Here is a 19,961-nt window from a genome sequence, read left to right as displayed (position 1 = left end):
TTCTGCCAAGTTTGTTTCTCTTCTTAACTTCTCTGGATGCAGGAGGAACAGATGCAGGGACTATTTGAAAAACTATGCAGCACACCGAACAGCTGCTGCTGGCACTCCACACCGTTGAGCTTAGAAAACGATGTGAGGCTGGTGGCCGCACAGGTCACACAGCAGCGTCTCCTGTCACCAGATACTCGGCTTCTTCATTTTCATTCTGGAAAACGACACTGATCTCCTAGCCCTGGGTGGTGATGTGGTTGGCTCCATCTTACGGTTGAGCTCCAGGGTAAATAGCGGACAGCCTCCTCCAAGAGGCCCTTCCTGATAACCCACAGCGTTCGGTCCTCCCCATCCTTGCCATCATTATTACCTGCTCTTCAGTAACCTATTACATTTTCTTCTCAACGCCATAAGAGTGTGTCTACATTTAGGGTCAAAGCACTGGTTAGTAGCAGCACCAGGATTGGAATTTTTAAAGCACAGTTATGCCATCCAACATGTTCGTCAAGTATTGCTGTTGAGCACTTGAACCGTGGCAAGTCCAAACTGAAGTATTCTATAAATACAAAATACATCCGAGAGTTGAAAGACTTAATCCCAGTTGGGTAAGCCTTATGCAAAATGCTTGGGACCCAAAGTGCTCCGTTTTCCAGGTTTTTCACGTTTGGGGATATTTGCATAGACTTATTGATTGAGCACACTTAATTCGAAAATCTGAACATCCTCGGAGCTGATGTGATCCTCAAAAGGTTTTGGTATTGGGGCATTTCAGATTTCTGAGTTTTTCATTAGGCATGGCCAACCTGTGTGATAATGAGGAGGTGGTTATTAAACTATGCCATTAGTGTATTTTACATTGATTGCAGTATAATGATAATTTTATACATTAGGTTAAATAAAGTAGAATATTGTGATTAATTTTGGCAGTGTCTTACATTTCAGTTGTATTTCTGTGGACAGCACTGATCTATCCCTTTCATTACTGTACCAGTAAGAACTGAAATGCTAGTAGACTTGACAAAGTGTCTCTACGGGTACTACTGGCACCAATAATTTGGACTCCTTTCTATGGGTTTCAAAGTTCATTTGTTTAAAAAGAATAGAAATAGTGTCTTTTTAACATTGCACATCCATTAGGTATCTACTCTATACAAACCAGTATGCAAGATGCTTCTTCCTGCAGGTACAACCTAAGTTAATCAGGAAGGACCAGAAACCTAGCACAAGCTGCCCAGTATAAAAGGTTGAGTGCATAGAAGACTTGTGATATAATTCATACATTTGAAGGGAGAGCTGAGTGAATGTCAGAGATGAGGATCCAAGGTCATACCCTTCCTCTCTCAATTCTACTTCTGTGTGAATTGATTCCATGTTTTCTTAACCTTTTCCTCCTGTGGACATCGCTAGAGGCAAGTTGGAGGTAGTTTTCAGGGATGTCTTGAGTATGAACTCCAAACAGCATTCTTATTCATTGGCTGTGTTGATCCTGTGAGGATCCCTGGTACCAATCACAGGTGAAATATGGTGACAGGTCAGTCAGGCCAACCAACCAGGTGGTATCCTGTGTTCAATCACCTAAACAAACAGGTTGGTTAAGTTGATGGTGAACCCACATTAAAACCAAATAACTAAAGTCAGGGAAAGTGCATTTCCAAAGCAAAGGGGGCTATTTTTGAATTAAGGAGATCTGCTTACCACACAGAGAGACAGGTTCATGAGGCCCACATTACTGTTTTATCTAGGGAGAAATTATGGATGTCTTGGCTGAAAGTAAAGACTGTGACACTGGCATTGAAGCTTCCGAACAGGAGGAAAATGTAACAGGAGATTAAAAAAAGAAAGGTGCTGTTTGTTTGGGGTGTGTGTGTGTGTGTGTGTGTGTGTGTGTGTGTGTGTGTGTGTGTGTGCTGTATGAGAATAATGAGCCTTAGACATGAACCTTCCTTTAAAACGATAGTTCTCAACCTAAGGGTCACGACCCCTTAGGGGGCTCAAACAACTATTTCACAGGGGTCACCTAAGACCATTGGAAAACACAGATCTTTACATTACTATTCATAACAGTAGCAAAATCACAGTTGGAAAGTAGCAAAGAGAATAATTTTATGCTTGGGGTTAACACAGCTTGAGGAACTGCATTAAAGTGTGGCAACATTAGGAAGGCTGAAAATCGCTGCTCTAAAGGCATCTTTGTCCATGATGTCTGTTCCGGATCCCAACATGCTCATGCAGTCGCTGCTGCAAGGAGTGAGCTGGACCTCTGCACCTCTGACTTTTGCGCTGCTGTCATGAAAATGCCAGACAGAAACAACTTGGCAGAGGAAGAGTTTGCTTTGGATGACTGCTTCCGAGGTTCTCTGGCCGTGGTGGTGGGGAAGACATGGCTGTAGGAGTGTGTGGCAGAGGCTTGTCACACAAGAGATCAGGTAACACAGAGTGTAGCTTAAAACTAGGGGGCCAGGCTCCAGCCTGCAGAGATGCACCTCCCTGATCCACTCCTGCCAACCAGGCCCCACCTCCGAAGGGCTCCAGGACTTCCCAAAACAGCACCACAACTGGGAACACCTCACACATGAACCTGTCGGGGACAGTTTATATCCAAGCTCTAACAATGTCTTATCACCTCTGGAACACCGCTGCTAACAATTTATTGAGTTCTAACAGTGCAGAACAGAATTAAAACCAGTTCTGGTCTGCTAGACAAATGGAGCATCTCACTAATATTATCTGACCATGCCCTGCAGAGAAACAAAGTTTTTGCTCTTTCTCCCTCTCTCTGTGTCTCTCTGTGTCTCTGTGTGTGTGTGTGTGTGTGTGTGTGTGTGTCAAAAAGAGACTTTTTGGTCCCTCCATAGGAAATGTGTTTTCTCTTTGTTGGGGGTTGGGTTTCCCATTTCCAGCTTCATGCTTTAAAGCTGTCAACTCACCACTCACCTTCCCCCATCTCCATACACACAGACTCTCTCCCACAAGAGTCCCACATTTGGACACATTTCTTTAGGATGGAGAATACTGGGCTTCAGGACCAGATGAAACTGCAGATTCTGAATAGATCTTGGCGTGGTTGATAAGCCCACCCATGTCTTGGAAGCCCAGTGGATATGTTGAAATACATATATGTATCTATTCTCACTTCATGAAGAGATGTTTGGAAATGTGTGTGTTACCTTCCTGTATTTCTGGAATGATAAATCGTGAGTTTTTAACTCTCCTATTTTCTTTCTGGCTATTCAGTTCCATCAGTACAAAGAGATGAGACTCTAACTTTTCAGCCAGGATGCTGGGGTCCTATCTCAGCTACTAGGCCAGAAAGAGTGGGGTTTGCTGTGCATGTCTGAAACTTCATAAAAGTAAGAGTTCGTTTGTGGCTGGGAGGCTCTCGTTTCAAGAAAGGGGTGGAGAATAAGGATCGTTTACATGGTAACTCAGGGCTAGTGTGTACTGCACCCAGTCATCGTGTTCTTGGACCCCTTGGAGCTTACATTTCCACTACGTCACCTTCACTGTGCTTCGTGGAAGTCACAAGCAGGTGGGCACCAGAGGCTGACTTAGCATCAATCGCGTGCTAATGTTGGACAAATCTGGGGAGTTTTCTTTACATTAATCCTCATGACACAGGATGCAGCTTTTCTGATGTGGGGCACACTGATCCTTTCTACAGATCACTGGACGTTAGGTCTCTAATATGTGCAGTGTCTCGGGAATAGAGCTATAGAGAGATGTTCTTAAAAAGGGGTGAGTAGTAGTTGGGGAACATGTTTTCTTTCCTGGAAGCTTTCATGTTTAATTAAATCTGTGAATTCCACATTTTTCCCCTTCTTATTTTAAATCCCAGCCAACTGGGGCCTTGCCTTTCTGGCCCAGACAGCAACCTACATGTCTAGCTTTGCAGGTAATGGTGGTGATTCATTGCTGTAACCGAGGGAGGGAAGAAACACACACAGAGGGCTTCTCTCTCGACAGAGTACAGAGTGTCGTGTTTGGAACAGCCGGTAACTTCTAGTTAAACATTGCCAGGTTTATTTTAAAGGGACATTCCATGGCTTTGTTTGTGTGCATTTTTGATTTTTATGTTTGAAGTTATTTCAGAGCAAAGAAAAAAAAAGTTAATGATTCATACACGTAACCAAGTGTGGGGTTGTAATTATTTGCCTAGGTAAGACACCGGTAACCATGAGATCAGAATACCCCATTCTGTTTAATTTTAGGCATTAAAAACAGACAGAGCTTTTAGCGATAAAATCCTTGGTTATTTTTTTGTTGTAACTCTATTATTTTTCTTATTCTATAATGTATGAGTTCTCTTCTACAATGTGATCCACAATATTGCCTTGATGATTTGAGTATCCAGAAAACAAGTAATTTGATTTTTATCCTGAGGTGAAAGAGGAAATAATTTGGCATTCAATGAATAATACGTTTATCTCCATAATTAAACACCGGACCAAGTGAATCAGATATTTAGTAAATCCCAAAATATTAGGCAAGGAATTCAGGATTCAGAGTTCTCTGCCTTGTTACTACCCCGTGGCCTTTGAACAAGCTGTTCCACTGCCGACACCTCCCTGTCCACTCCCTTTTCTCTGAGTATCTCCTACTCATCATTTCTCAATTTAGTACCATGTCCCGGAGACTGCCTGGCAAGTTTAGTCCTCATGGAGTACTCTCATTTTTCTTACAAAAAATTATAACTCATCGCATCTGGTCAACATTTATGGTCTGTGTCGAGGCAGTCATCGTGAGGTTAGGATGGCTGGAATGTCAAGTGTCTGCATTTATAAAGACTCTGTTGATATTAATTAATCCATTTAACTGATATTCCATTCCATCTTGGTGCAAGGCCGAAGTGGAAAATGATTCCCACTTAAACCTTAGAGGTTAAGGAGTCCAACCTCTGTCTCCAGACGAGGTCTATCTTGGCTTTATGATTAGCTAAAACTTCCATCCCATAAAGGGTGCTGATGACCTCTGAAAGTGTATTATGACACTTCAACACTGCTTCTAATGCAGACTCAAGAAACTGTCAGTACACACAGGTGACTGTGATCACCCCCATGATCCTCCTCTTAATCCCTCCCTGTGTTTGCCTCCCACGGTGAGCGGGTGAGTGGTGAGTTAGGATTGGCCTCTGCTAACTTCCTAGGTTGCTATGCAACTCCAAGGTTAGACCACTTCAATGGTTAATCTTGATTATCAGTTTGATTGGATTCATGGATGCCTTGGAGATTAGTAAAGCCTACTTCTAGGGTGTGTCTGAGAGTGTTTCCAGAGAGACTTAAGGGAAGAAGACCTGCCCTGAATGTGGGAAATGTGAGTTGTGGGAGTCCCGTCCCAAGTCTTGGGGCCCTCACAGACTAAAGACAGACAGAAAGAGACATCCCACTCACACAAGCATGCAATCTTCCTCTCTATGTGTCTCTTTCTCTCTCTGTCTCTGGTCTCTCTGTCTCTGTCTCTGTCTCTGTCTCTCTCTCTCTCTCTGCCTCTTCCTATGAAATCTCTGAAACTGTGGCACACAGCGAAGCTTTCCTTTGTGAAGTTGCTTTGTTCAGGTGTTTTGCACAACAATGACATAGCTAAGTCCTTAAAGGCATGGCCATGGCAGCCCTTGCCTGGATCTTCTAGACCCCAGTTGCGTGAACTGTCTGCCATCACCCCACACAGTGTTTCATGACTGAATATGGAGGGCACACACACAAAAAAAATCATCAACAGTAAAGAGTTTCTGAAATCACAAAAGGTTAATTGGAATCAAATATAATGAACCTGAAATGTTTCTGGCAAGTCTCACCCTTGGTGTCCTATGATGTCACTGCAGCCTTGGTTTTGAACTCACACGTCCATCATGCCACAACACAATCCAGCACACTCAGATTCCAGACTATTGTACATTATAAACTGCAGTGGGATATATATATATATATATATATATATATATATTCTCTGATTCATTTTGGAAAAAACAAGATTTTCATACATGTTCCCACTGTCATGCCTTAACATGTAAATATTAAATGATCTATCCTTGGATTACATTATACTAGAATGTTTGCTACTAAATAACACTGTTTGTGTTGCTGACTGAAGTATCACTAAAAACAAACAAACTAAAACATTCGGTGAATTTGGCCTTGAGATTAAGACAGAATTTTCAACAATTTCTGAAGTGGTCTTAAACATGTTTCCGCTATTTTGTACTACAGAGTGATAAGAAACCTGCTCAGTGTTGATGATCACAAAATCAAAATACTGATCAACTCTGAAAAGTACTGATATTCTGCGTCTTGTACTAGTGAATATTCGTGAAAATATATGTATACAAAATAATTATCTTTAAATAAATTTATAGTTATTATCAGCAAATATTTGGTTTATATTCTTATCTTATATACCTACATATACAGGATAATATAGAAAGTTCTTATGGGTAGAGGGGCTGTGGGTAGAAAACATTTAAGAAGCCCTAATTCAGAGAACACATTTTGACCAAATCCAGCTGTCATGCTAGCAAGCATAGGAGCTGTCCTTTTGTCTCACTGCCATGACAGAAAGAACTGAAGGAAGACCTGATTTGGATTCACAATTGGAGGGCACTGTCCACTCTGGCAGTGAGGTCATGGCAGGAGAAGTTTGAGGCAGGCGTCACACTGTGGACACCATCAGGAAGCAGAAAGTGATGAGTGCTTGGCTCCCTTCTCCTTTTTATTCAGGACCCAGTCCATGAAACAGTGCCATCCAGCACGAGCGAGAGTCTTCCCACCTCAGGTAACCTAATCTAAATAATCCATCACAGGCATGCCTAGAGGTTTATCGCCTAGATAAACCGTTCTCAATCTTCCTAATACTTCGACCCTTTAATACAGTTCCTCATGTTGTGGTGACCACTCCCCAACTATAAAATTATTTCGTTGCTACTTCATAACTGTAATTTTGCTACTGCTACGAATTGTAATGTAAATATCTGTGCTTTCCAATGGTCTTAAGTGACCCCTGTGAAAGAATCGTTTGACCCCCCTCCAAGGGGTCATTGATTCACAGGTTGAGAACCACTGCCCTAAATGATTCTAGAACCTTTCAAGTTGACAATGGAGATTAACAGGTTCTATGGAGAGGTCCATATAGAAAGAAGCTGAGGCCTTCATTACCAGCTAGGGACAGGATCCTTCAGCCTTGGAGCAGTTGCAGAACCTTGAGCTCGAGGTTTCAGGAAGAAATCAAAATATGTCTGATAGAATTTTCAATACTTCATACCTTGTCGGTAGCCTCTTTAGAAGGCTTCCAGAAATGAACATAGGAATGCACTGCCTACGTAGCACTTGCCTAGAATGCTTAATGTCTTGGGTTCAATACTCAAGACCAGGAAAAATAGAGAAGGTATTTTGTGGGAACTGAGGTACTAGCTCAATAGGTGAATGCTTGCCCAGCAGGTTCAAGAACTTGAAGTCTACCCCCAGCCCTTGGGTGGTGGGAACAATAATAGTGGTAGCAAAGAAAAGTTGTTTTCATTTGTCTAATATTGATGATGGAAAGCTCAAACATTGACTATTCTTCACAACTAGACTAATGGGATGAATTCTGTTCAATTAAAATCAGTTTCTTGGGTCAAACAATAGTTTCAATAACCTCAGTCACACCAGCAAGCTGGTCTTTATATTTTTCATAATTAATTTTTAGTTCCCAGAATACTTCAGTCAATGGTGGCTTTGTATGCCACACCTGGAATTGGGTTTTTTGCATTATAACCGATGGTTTCTGAGAGCATTAACCCTCAGGGTAGGAGAACTTCAATTAAAGCGCAATGTGTATTATGAAGCTTATGAAGTTGTTGGTCTCCGTACAGCTTTTTAGATCCTTAGCGTCAGTCATTCTTTCCTCTTCCCAAGTTCCTGTTCATGTAGCAAGCATGCTCTGGCCTTTCCTCTCCTGAGAAGTTTTTGTCAGGCTCCAAACAACTCAAGTGAAGCGCAGGCATGGCGGCGGACAGAGTGAACACCACCTTCACGGGAGACAGTACCGAGCCCTTTGTCTGGTAAAAAAGGCAGACGATGCTGGGCTGCATCTACTCCCGGCTTAAAGGACATGTGTGTTGTGGTGCTGCTTCACACCTGGCCCCGTTTTGTGTCATGGAGCACTTGTCCTTCTTATTTGTATTCTTTGTTTTGCAAAGTTGTTTTTGTTTGCTCGTGGTTTTCGTTTTTGTTGTTGTTGTTTGTTTGTTTGTTTGGTTTGTTTGTTTTTTTGTATTTTTTTAGACTGGCTTTGGTTGGGGCCATCTAATCCGTTGCAGTAGCTAGCCTTTGTTAGACTGCACATTATACTTTAAGGTCAGAGTTGTTCTTTTTATACTTTTCTATTTCCTGTCTTATACTCTTATTATAGAGATAATAAATCTCAAGCGATACACAAGTATTTAAGGCAGATAAAAGCCACTTCTGTCCCCTATAATTAATAGTTTGGGTTCCATATCTTTCAAAGTTCTAATGTTTGTGTTTTCTTTGTACAAGTAAGAATATATGTAAATTTTTAAATAGATTATTTTTTTGTATAAACAAGCTCACTTAATAGTATTCTGTAACATTAAAAAATCTCAACAATATAAGGATATTTATTTAACAGCAGTAACTTACATTTACTGAGCTATTCGGATGCAAAATCATCTTCCCTAGTTCTCAAAACAGTGCCATGTGAGGGCTACTGTGAATGTCTTAGAGAGTGATGGGGTCTTAGAGAGGTTTAGTGTCCTGTCTGGTGCCATATAGCTAGTAAGAGGCGAGCCAGGACTCAGCTTCCAGCAGTTGTACATTAGACAAACCTTAGCCACCATCCATCTCTCTATCTAGAACTGTGTCTCTTCAGAGCAGTTCCCAAATCCCTCTGATTTACCTGTGCTGCACTCTGTGGGCATTTTTCCTGCCCTTGAATGGGCATTATCCTTCTTAGCACCCTCCAATCACCTCCCTACGCTGGTTACAGTTTTGCTCTACTGAGGCCTCAGAGCAGCGATAGTCCTTTCTCTCAAGGTATACTTTGCCTTCTTAAATTGTCTGAAGGTAGAGTTAAGAACTCTATACAATCTGGGAGCCCTATTCATGAAATTTGCTGGACCTCATCTCTTAGAAATAAATACATCTGAAGGGCAATAGTCCCTTCTTTTTCTTTCCTACTCTGTCTTGGACTGTTCATGCCTGACTCAGTTCATTCATGGTCTCCTGCTGAATGTTTCCAGCAATGCTTTGGGCTTGTTCCCATAGCTTTAAATTTTTCTCTTGAGAAAGAAGAAAATCTGTTTGCTCTGTGGCCTGGAATTAGAAGGAGGATGGGAGGAGATCTAGGGGCATAAAGAGGTGAAGCAACTGGACTTGGTTTACAGACTAAGAAGCCAGTGTAATGAGTCTCTAAATCCATACCATGTCATGACCCGGACCACTCCCAGATAGGACAGTGGTTATACAGGGAAAAGCACATTTTCTGAGAATAGACGTAAGCCCTCAGACAGGAGGTGGGCCTTTTGCTTTGTTCTTGGCACAGGGTAGTATGTAGTTTTCCTTTTCTGGGATGCAAAAGGCCATCATGATTTGGGAAGTTGGTAGCTTCCCAACTGGCTTGGTGGCAGGGAACTCTGGGACTTTACAAAAGAGGTTGATCTGCAGCTTGTGGAGCGCCAAGTGTCTGATGATCTCTGATTCTGGAACTTACCAAGCAGTCCTCATAAAGCAACACCAATCACACAGTGTGTACAGGTAACTGTGCAGTGTTGTCATGGTAACCATGCAATGTTGTCATAGAAGCTGTTTAGATAAGGGAACTAAGCAGAAGTTGTGGCTGGAGGAGAGAATAGACTTAATACTGAAGGCGAGCTGCAATAAGCCAGTACTGGTTCTCCACAATAATGGAAAGAGAAGGATTCTGCAGTCATTCCCAGAATCCAAGGGAAACAGCTCTAAATTTGATTTGTAATGTCTGAAACATCATGTTGCAGAGTGTGTGTCATAAGGACTAGTGAAGGAGTCCTTTTGAAATTGAACTCAGCTCTATTCCTTGTTAGCTGGAATTAGAACCTTATATAATTGACTTAATTTTATATCCCCAGTTTTTCCGTATTTGTTTATTGACTATTCTTTTGGAATGATAAATTTTTATTAAGGTATCTAAGCAATAAAAATTGATAAGTGTAAACTGGACAAATGAGTGGAAACTTTATCAATAGAGAAATATCACTTAGGCCAAGACTAAAGCAGATATGTATGATTTTAGCATTAAATACTAAATTTGAAGTTAATTTCCCCTTCTGCCTTTTATTTTCATACTGACTAGGCTTATGGATCTGTGTGACTGTGTCATAAGCTTTAGTGTAAGTCTGCCTTGTTATTAACCGAAGTTTGAATTAGGCTCTAGACTTGAGTAGTATTTTCTTAATTTACTAACTTCAAAAAATTTATTTTATGTGTCTAAGTTTTTGCCTGCAAGTATGTCTGTGTACCACATGTGTGCCTGGTGCCTGCAGTGGCCAGAAGAAAGCATCAGATTCTGTGGAACTGGAGTCAAAGACAGTTGTAAGCTGTTGAGTAGATTCTGGGAATCAACCCCAAGCCCTCTGGAAGTGTTCTGAACTACTGAGCTATCTCTCCAGAATTATTTCCATAATTTTATAACCTGAGTTGCAAAAGACAGACATAATAGCGTAATGCCAGTGTCGGAGGTGGGTAGAGTAGAAACAGGTGGATCCTTGGAGCTCATTGGCTAGTCAGCCTAGGAAAATTGGTGAACTCCCAAATTCAGAAAGAGACCCTGTGTCAAAATGTAAAGTAGAGAGCAATTGAAGAAAACACCTGACATTGACCTTCGACCTCTTCATGTACACACACACACACACACACACACACACACACACACACACACATGAGTACACAATTATACACGTACAGGTGCACACATGAACATATGCATATACTACATACTACATATGTACTACACATATATATATACACAAAACCTTCATTTGCAATAGCGTGTCTCTTATATTACTAGAGGCTAAAATGAGATACTCTGGTTTTTGTTGTGTCTTTGGGAAAATTATTGAATGGCTCTGAGGTTCAGTTTTCTCTTTAATTAATTAAATATTATTTATTATAGCAGATTGTCCTGACAGTTTATTTAAATAATTCAATCCTTTTGAAAGTATCAGAGGGACTATTTATGGAATTAATAGTATCAGTTATTCTTTTCCTGCAAATAGCTTATGATTTCAGTTGGTCTAGGAACAGGTGAAAACACATTTCAGAATGACATGAAATTGACCACCCCTGTGACCTGCTTGAGGCCTGCGTCTCTTATGCCTACCCAACAAGCTCCTTTTCTAGGTAGAGATCGCAGAGTTGTACCAACTTCATCTACCTGTATGGCATTCCTGCCTGTCCCCCTTTTCAAGGTAGAGACCTTTGAAAGACTCTCACCACTTGAAGATGAGACCTGAGCACCTCCTCCAAACACCAGATGATTGCCTGTGGGAATCCTCTAACTCTACAAAATGTCTGCTTTTAGACTTAGAAATGTCACCCATCCCTAGTTAATCTGGGACCACTTCTGATACCAAGAATCAACACTCAATTATCCCAAGACTGAACGCTAAGGACCATTCAGTTGGTCTACAACCTGACAAGTTGGGATCATAGGAAACAAAGATCCAAACTCCCACTGATGAAGAGGGGATGAAATACCCAGACTAAGAAACACTAATAACTACCTAACTCCAGATGTGCAGGTCCCACCGCAAAAACACAAACAAAAAATGAAGACAGTTTGTCTCCTCCAAAATTTTGTACTCCCATAGTAATGTTCCCTGAGAAAGGAAATTTAGATGTTGTACAAGACAAAGATTTCAAAATAGTAATAATAAATATTACCAAGGAACTCAAGAAAGATAAGAATAAATTCTGAAGTGAAGACCGTGAAAACACAAGGAATTGAGTGAAATAATGAAAACAATTCATGATATGAAAATAGAACTTAATTAAGATAGAATTTCTGAAGTAAAGCCAAGCAGAAATAAAACTCAAAATGAAAGATTCAGAAAGTCAATTAAAAAAAAAAACCTAGAGGCAAAGTGTCAACAATGGATTGGATAAAATGGAAGAGAGAATATTAGGGGGTTATTATTATTATATTATTGATGTTTTGCCTGTATGTATGTCTGTGTAAGGGTGTTGGATCCTGGAGTTACAGACAGTTGTGAGCACCATGTGGGTGCTGAGAATTGAACCTGGGTTCTCTAGAAGAGCAGTCAGTGCTCTTAATCACTGAGCTATCTCTCTTGCCCCAAGATTATCAGGTTTTAAAGACAAACTAGAGGAACTGAATCACTCAGTTAAAAAAAAAAGTTAAAACTGGAAAAAAAATAAAACAACTATGAACAGAGCATACGGGAACTCTGGGACGTGATAAAAAAAAAAGACTGAATCTATGAATTGTAGGTAGAGAAAAGGAAAAGAGATCCAAATAAAAAGCACAGGAAATACTTTCAATAATGATGGAGGGCACTCTTCTCTAAGGAAAGAGATGTTTGTCAAGGTGCTAGGAGCATATAGAACGGTAAATAGAGAGGATCAGAAAGAAACTCATGTCATCATACAAAAACCGAAACACTACATACATCGAACAAGGAAAGGATACTGAAAGCTTCAAGGAAGAGCAAGTCATGTATAAAGGTCCATCAGAATAACAACTGAGTTTTCAAGAGACTTGAAAGCCCTCCAAGGCTTGCACTGATGTTCTCAAGTTATGAAGGACCACAGATGCCAGCCCAGACTTCTGTACACAAAACAATCAGTCATAAAAGAAGCAAAAAGGACATCTTTCCATGATAAAAACAGATTTAAGAAATTTATGACCACTAAGCCAGGTTTACAGAAGATACTAGAAAAAATATCTCAGTGTGAAAAAGTTAAAAGTTTCCAGCACCTAGGATGTCCATAGCTCCAGTTTCATGGTTCTGATGCCTTCCTCTGAATTTCAAGGACACCGGGTAGGCACATCCTACACACACACACACACACACACACACACACACACACACACACACAGAGAGAGAGAGAGAGAGAGAGAGAGAGAGAGAGAGAGAGAGAGAGAGAGAGATCCATATAACAGTTCATCATCAAGGCAGTGAGGGCAGGAACTCACACAGGGCAGGAGCTGATGCAGAGGCCACTGGAGGACTTACTGGCTTGCTCCCATGGCTTGCTCAGCCTGCTTTCTTATAGAACCCAGAGAACCACCAGTCCAGGAGTGGCACCACCCACAATGGGGTGGGCCCTCCCTCATCAATCACTAATTAAGAAAGTGCCTTATAGACTGCCTACAACTGGATCTTGCAGAGGCATTTTCTTAATTGAAGTTCCCTCCTCTCAGATGACTTGAGCTTGTATCAAATTGATATAAAACTATTCAGCACATCAACTGTCTTCTTCAATTGTTTTTGAACTGGAATGTCTTACTAAATTTGGAGTCCACCAGTCCCACTAGACTGGGTGACCAGTGAGCTCCAGGGATCCACCTGTCTCCACCCCAGCCATCCCAGGACTGGGATGTTCAGACACACATAAAATAAAAGCAAATAAACACTTTTTAAAAGAATTTGCACAACAAATTCATTATAAAATGAGATCTAAAAAAAACACAACAAAATATCAGGAACTAATACACATTATACAAGAATAAATCTCAATATTAACAGTATCATTTCCCCCAATATAGAGACACAGTCTATCAGAGTGATTAGAAAATAGGGTCCCCAAGAAACATATCTTACCATCAAAGATTGACACCACCTCAGGGGAAGGCATTCCATGAAACTAAGAAACAAGCAAAGGTAGCTATTCCAATATCCAGCAAAATACACTTCAAGCAACTAGTTGAAGACATAAGGAGGGTCACTTCATGCTCATTGAAGACAGATCCACGTACAGGATGTTACAATCCTAAACATATATACTCCCCAGTTTCATGAAAGCAATACTATTAAATCTAAAATCACAGATTAAACACAGCATATTATTTGAAGGCAACCTCACTACCTTATTCTCACCAATGAAAAGGTCATCTGGAAAAAAATAAGCAGAGAAACTCTGGAGTTGAATTAAATCATAAATCAAATAGATCTAACAGATATCTACAGAAAATTCCACCCGAGCACTAAAGAATACAGGATATTCTCAGCAGCCCATGGAACTTTCTCCAAGATCAACCACGTATTAGGATATAAAGCAAGTCTTAACAAATATAGGAAAATTGAAATCACATCCTGCATTCTGTCCGAACACAATGGAATAAAGCTGGATATCAACAACAATAGAAACTACAAAGAGTACACAAACTCATGGAAACTAAGCAGCATACTACCAAATGTTAATAGGGCAATGAAAGAAATCAAGAAAGAAGTGCGAAAAGTCCTAGAATTGAATTTTAAAAATGTAAATATGCCTATTACATGATACATTATTCATATATAAATATTTATTCCCACATATATAACTGAAAGACTTATATAATAAGAGTTTTTAGACACTGAATTAAAAACAACTGAAGATACTAAAAGATGGAAAGTCTCATGGATTTATAGAATATCATGAAAATGACCATCCCACCAAAAGCACTCTATGGATTCAATGCAATTCTCATCAAAATTCCAATGCATATCTTCACAGAAATTGAAAAACTAATCTTAAATTTCAAATGGAAACAAAAAATGCTGAAAGTAGCCAAAACAATCCTTAACAAATAATTGTTGGTGGGATCACCATCTCAGATATCAAGTTGTGCTTCAAAGATGCAGCAGTAAAAATGCATTGATACTGGCTTAACCACAAACTTGTTGATCAATGGAATGCTATTGAGGACCTGTGGTGGTATTGTGTTCGCCAAAATGTTGTGCTTGCTAATAAACTTATCTGGGGTCAGAGAAGAGAACAGCCACAATATTGATCATAAAGGATAGGCAGTGGTAGCACACGCCTTTCATCCTAGCATCCCAGAGGCAGAAATCCCTCTGGATCTCTGTGTGTTCAAGGATACAGCCAAGCATGGTGACTCATGTCTTTAATCCCAGAAAGTGAGCCTTTAATCCCAGGGAGTGGTGGCAGAAAGCAGAAAGATATATAAGGTGTGAGGACCAGAAACTAGAAGCTTTAGGCTGGTTAAGCTTTCAGGCTTTGGAGCAGCACAGTTCAGCTGAGATCCATTTGGATGAGGACACAGAAGCTTCCAGTCTGAGGAAACAGGATCAGCTGAGAAATCGGCGAGGTGAGGTAGCTGTGGCATGTTCTGCTTCTCTGATCTTCCAGCATTGACCCCAATAACTGGCCTCAGGTTTGATTTTATTAATAAGACCTTTTAAGATTCATGCTACAAGGACCCACATAGAAGGCCACACTCCTAAAGTCACCTGATTTTTGACAAAGAAACCAACAATATTCAATGGAGAAAATACATCATCTTCAACAAATGGTGCTGGTCAAACTGAATGGCTCCACATAGATGAATGAAACCACGTCATTATCTCTCATCCTGCACAAAACTCAACTCCAAATGGGTCAAAGACCTTGTGGTAGTTTGAATAGGGATGGCCCCCATAGACTCTTATGTTTGAATGCTTGGCCAGTGGGGAGTGGCACTATTAGAAGGTATAGCCTTGTTGGAGGAAGTATGGCCTCGTTGGAGGAAGTGTGTCACTGTGGAGGCAGGCTTTGAGGTCTCATATGCTCAAGCTAGGCCTAGTGTCACAGCCTCCTTCTGCTGCCAGTGGATCAAGATGTAGAACTCTAATTTACTTCTCCAGCACCATGTCTGCTTACAGGCTGCCATGTTTCCCACCACAACGATAATGGGCTAAAGCCCTGAAACTGTAAGCCAGCCCCAATTAAATGTTTTCCTTTATAAGAGTTGCCATGGTCATGGTGTCTCTTTACAACAAGAGAAACCCTAACTAAGACAGACCTCAACATAGTGCCTGATACCCTGAATCTGGTAGAGGAGAATATAGGGAATATACTTCAACCATGGGCAGAGGAAAGGGTTTTTAGAACTAGACCCTGGTACATAGGCATTAAGACCAACAATTAATAAATGGGACCTTATGAAACTGAAAAAGCTTCTGTTCAAGCAAGTACACCATCACTTGAGAGAGGAGGCAGCCTACAGAATTGGAAGCAATCCCAGCATGGAGAAGAAAGGTAGGTGTGGAGTCCCAACCTAGCCGAGGAGCTGCTGGGAGTAAGGCCATTAGTTTTCTTTAATAGTATGGTCTCTGATAGGTTGACCACACACCCAAGAGATATAGAGACAGCACATATTGGACTTGATGGGTTTTTTTAAATGGAGGGTGAAAGTTAGGGGTGTGTGGAATAGTGTATAGATCTTGGAGGAACTAGAGAAGAGGGATAAATATGATCAAAATACAATGTATGAAATTCTCAAATAATTATTTACAAAAAATGAAAATATGACATTAAATGACCATAGTACCACATCTTATAGCTTCTTAAGTGTCTGTCAGTAAGATGATCTAGAGCAGTGGTTCCCAACCTTCCTAATACTGTGACCCTTTAATACATCCTCATGTTGTGGTGACCCCCAAGCATAAAATTATTTTCACTGCTACTGCATAACTGTAATTTTGCTACTATTGTGAATCATAATGTAATTATCTGATATTTCTAATGGTCTTAGGTGACCCCTGTGAAAGGATCATTTGACCCCATATGGGTCACGACCCATAGGTTGAGAAACAACGCTCTAAAGTCATTCCTGTCCAACCACCCAAGAATAGGCTGCCATATAAAATGTGGGAATCTCAGTTCATTTTAATTTTTAGTTTCAGATAAGTAATCAGTGGAACATATTTACAATATTTTTTTTAATTTATCTGAAAATCAAGCCTTATTTCTGTGGTCTATATGTGCCCCCTTTAAAAGTTCATGTGTTGGAAACTCAGCCCCAAATTAATCTGTTAATAATATTTGGAAATGAGGTGAATGAGAAGAAATTAGGATACAATCAGGTCAATAATGATGACATGAATTGTTTTACAGGAAGAGGAAGGGTTGTCAAGGTGGTATTATGGGTAACGGCATGTGTGGTGAAGTCCACTGAGTGATCTGAGTTTAATCCCTGGGACCCAGGTCTTGGAAGGGGAGAATCAATTCCTTCAAGTTGTCTTGTCACCTCCACACACTCACTGTGGCACTCTTTCCCCCAAATAAACACATGTGATAATAATAATAATAATAATAATAATAATAATAATAATAATAATAATAAATTAAAGTAGAGAGACACCAGTGCTGGCACACTTGCTCTGTTTCGTCAGAGCTGGCATGCCTGCTCTGTCTCACCAGGGGATACCCTACCCTGGTGAAGGCAGGGTAGGTATAATGAAGCAAGCTGGCCCTCAGCAGATGCTGAGACGATGCCAGCATCCTTTTGAGCTTACCAGGCTCCAGGATGCCGAGCCACTATAAAATGCCATTCTTAGACATTACCTGGACCCAGGTCTTTTCTATAACAACTCAAAATAGACTAACCCTGAGTAGCTGAGATCTGTGACATTACTGAGTAGGAGAAGTGGTTAAAACTATGACACCTATTGGATGCATTAATAGTAGTATATAAATTATGGGGCCCACTGTTTAGCATCGTGGCATTGAAATTCATTATATTTGTAAGAACACCCAAATATTTTCAAGCATATTATCTCCTTTGCTCGTTTTCCCAGCTTCTGAGCGGGCAGGGTTGGCATTTTCATACCACTGGCAGAGGGAGGAATTTAGAACCCAAAACGAAGAGGCAACTTAGTCCAAGTCACCTCGCACAATAAAGAGTGGGTATGACCCACAAGCTTGGTTCCAAAGTCCATGTTCATTTTCTGACCTGTGACTTCTTTCCTTGTAGATACATTCTTGCATCAGAACTTCTGACAGGGTCTGATTTTGTTTTTTATTAAATTAAGATCAGCATTCACATCCAAAGACAACTGGAATGTTCTTTGGTATAAAAATTCCCTCTTTGTTGGATTTTTCATCCCTGTTTATCTATAAGGTAATAAAAGCAAATAATTCACAAATCCTGGGGAGAGATCAGAAAAACAAATCTCGCTGCTATTTTTGTGCTATAAGCACAGTGAGCAAGTGCTGTAATTGGTAGCAAATGTTCTGTAGCCTGTGCTGTTTCACCATGCTAACCATAAAGCAAAGGGCGCTTCACCTCAGAAGTCTTTAAGACTCACAGCTATCATTTCCCCATGTTATTATAGCAGTTTAAATTTTCGGTAGAACTCCAAACGGTCATTTGGAAGTCAATTGCCTCCTGTGCTGTGTGTCTCTGGATTATCACTAATACATGATTTGCCCATCTTTGAATTTCTTTCTACTTAAAAAAAGAAAAGAAAAAAATGTTTATGGAAAATGCTGTGTTTGGAAACCTTAAGCGGAAAGAGCTTTGAAAGATCAGGCAGGCATCCAAGCTGACCTCAGGCCAAAGTCTCTATGAAAGCTGATGGTCTCCAGCCCACTGGTACAGGACAGTGTGGGAGGAACGGACAATGGGTGGAGCCATGAGCATTTTTGTCCTTCTGGAATACCTGCTGTTGGGACAGAGGGTGGGAGGCAGGGGGATTAGTGACAGGCAGCAATCTTGTGCTTCTGTACAAGGACTAAAAGCTCAGCACCCACAGTACATGTAAGATCAGCAAGGAAAGAAAGTAATTAAATGTATGGATTAATGCCATTATTCATTTAAAAACAAGCAGAGAGAATAGAAGAAGAAGAAGAAGAAGAAGAAGAAGAAGAAGAAGAAGAAGAAGAAGAAGAAGAAGAAGAAGAGGAGGAGGAGGAGGAGGAGGAGGAGGAGGAGGAGGAGGAGGAGGAGGAGGAGGAGGAGGAGGAGGAGAAGGAGGAGGAGCAGGAGGAGGAGGAAGAGGAGGAGGAGGAGGAGGAGGAGGAGAAGGAGGAGGAGGAGGAGGAAGCCTGAAAGGGTAGAACACACAAATTGAAACGGTTCTTTTTGAGCGACTAGTCAATATGATTCCACTTGTAAGCAACAGATTTCCAGACGAGACAAGTCTACATGAACACAATGCAAAGGAACCCACTGGATCATGTATAGAGGCAACTGATAATAGCTCCAGACAGGGCTAGATTGGTGTCTTTAAAGTGTCTCTGGGCTAGCTCACTTCCTGCTCCTTCTAGCAAACTGGCATCCCTTCTCTGTTCTTCAGACTTACTAAGCCTGTCTTCCAGAGCCCCAGGAGATGAGAATGTCTTTCAGTAGCTTCAACAGAAGCCCCAGGCAAGAGATTTGTCCACGGGAGCTTTGAGAGCCCCTGTCCCATACCTAGGGTAGAGAGTCAGCTCCAGACCATCCATGTAGATCAAATGGGACGACAGAACAATCTGGAGACTTGGCACCCTAAAGAAAGAGATGAAGGCCAAGCAAAACTGTGTACTCTGGACTCTGACTTTTACCTGCTTTTTGCTAGACTGTTATTTTCAGAATGACTTGTAACAATCCTGTATTATATATTGTAATTTATCACAACGCTGTGATAAGATTCAAGGTTTTATTTTGACAGGTATTTTGAAGCAGGGAAGGGTCTAGCACCTACAGGGTCCTACACTTTAATGCCTACAGCTGCCTTCTAAGTAGATAGCTGACAGCTCACAATATCAACAGTGGCTACTCTGACCACATTTGGGGTTCCCATAGATAACTACCCTAAAAATAAAAAGAGCACAGGCAGGCCCTGTTGATGTTCACCTGTGCAGAGGAGGATGCAAACAGCACTTTGCCAACTGTGCAGCTCTATGCCTCCAGCCCCTCACATACTACCTAGGAGAAATGTGTGGGGGGGGGGCTATTAATTTGTGAAACAAAGGAAACAGAGTGCTGTGTGCATCTGCAGAGTCAATTAGCTGCTCTCAAAT

The sequence above is a fragment of the Peromyscus californicus genome, unplaced genomic scaffold (assembly GCF_007827085.1).
Source record: "Peromyscus californicus insignis strain IS unplaced genomic scaffold, ASM782708v3 Scaffold_6__1_contigs__length_162567912, whole genome shotgun sequence".
Taxonomy (NCBI): domain Eukaryota; kingdom Metazoa; phylum Chordata; class Mammalia; order Rodentia; family Cricetidae; genus Peromyscus; species Peromyscus californicus.
Note: the sequence above shows the minus strand (reverse complement) of the source record.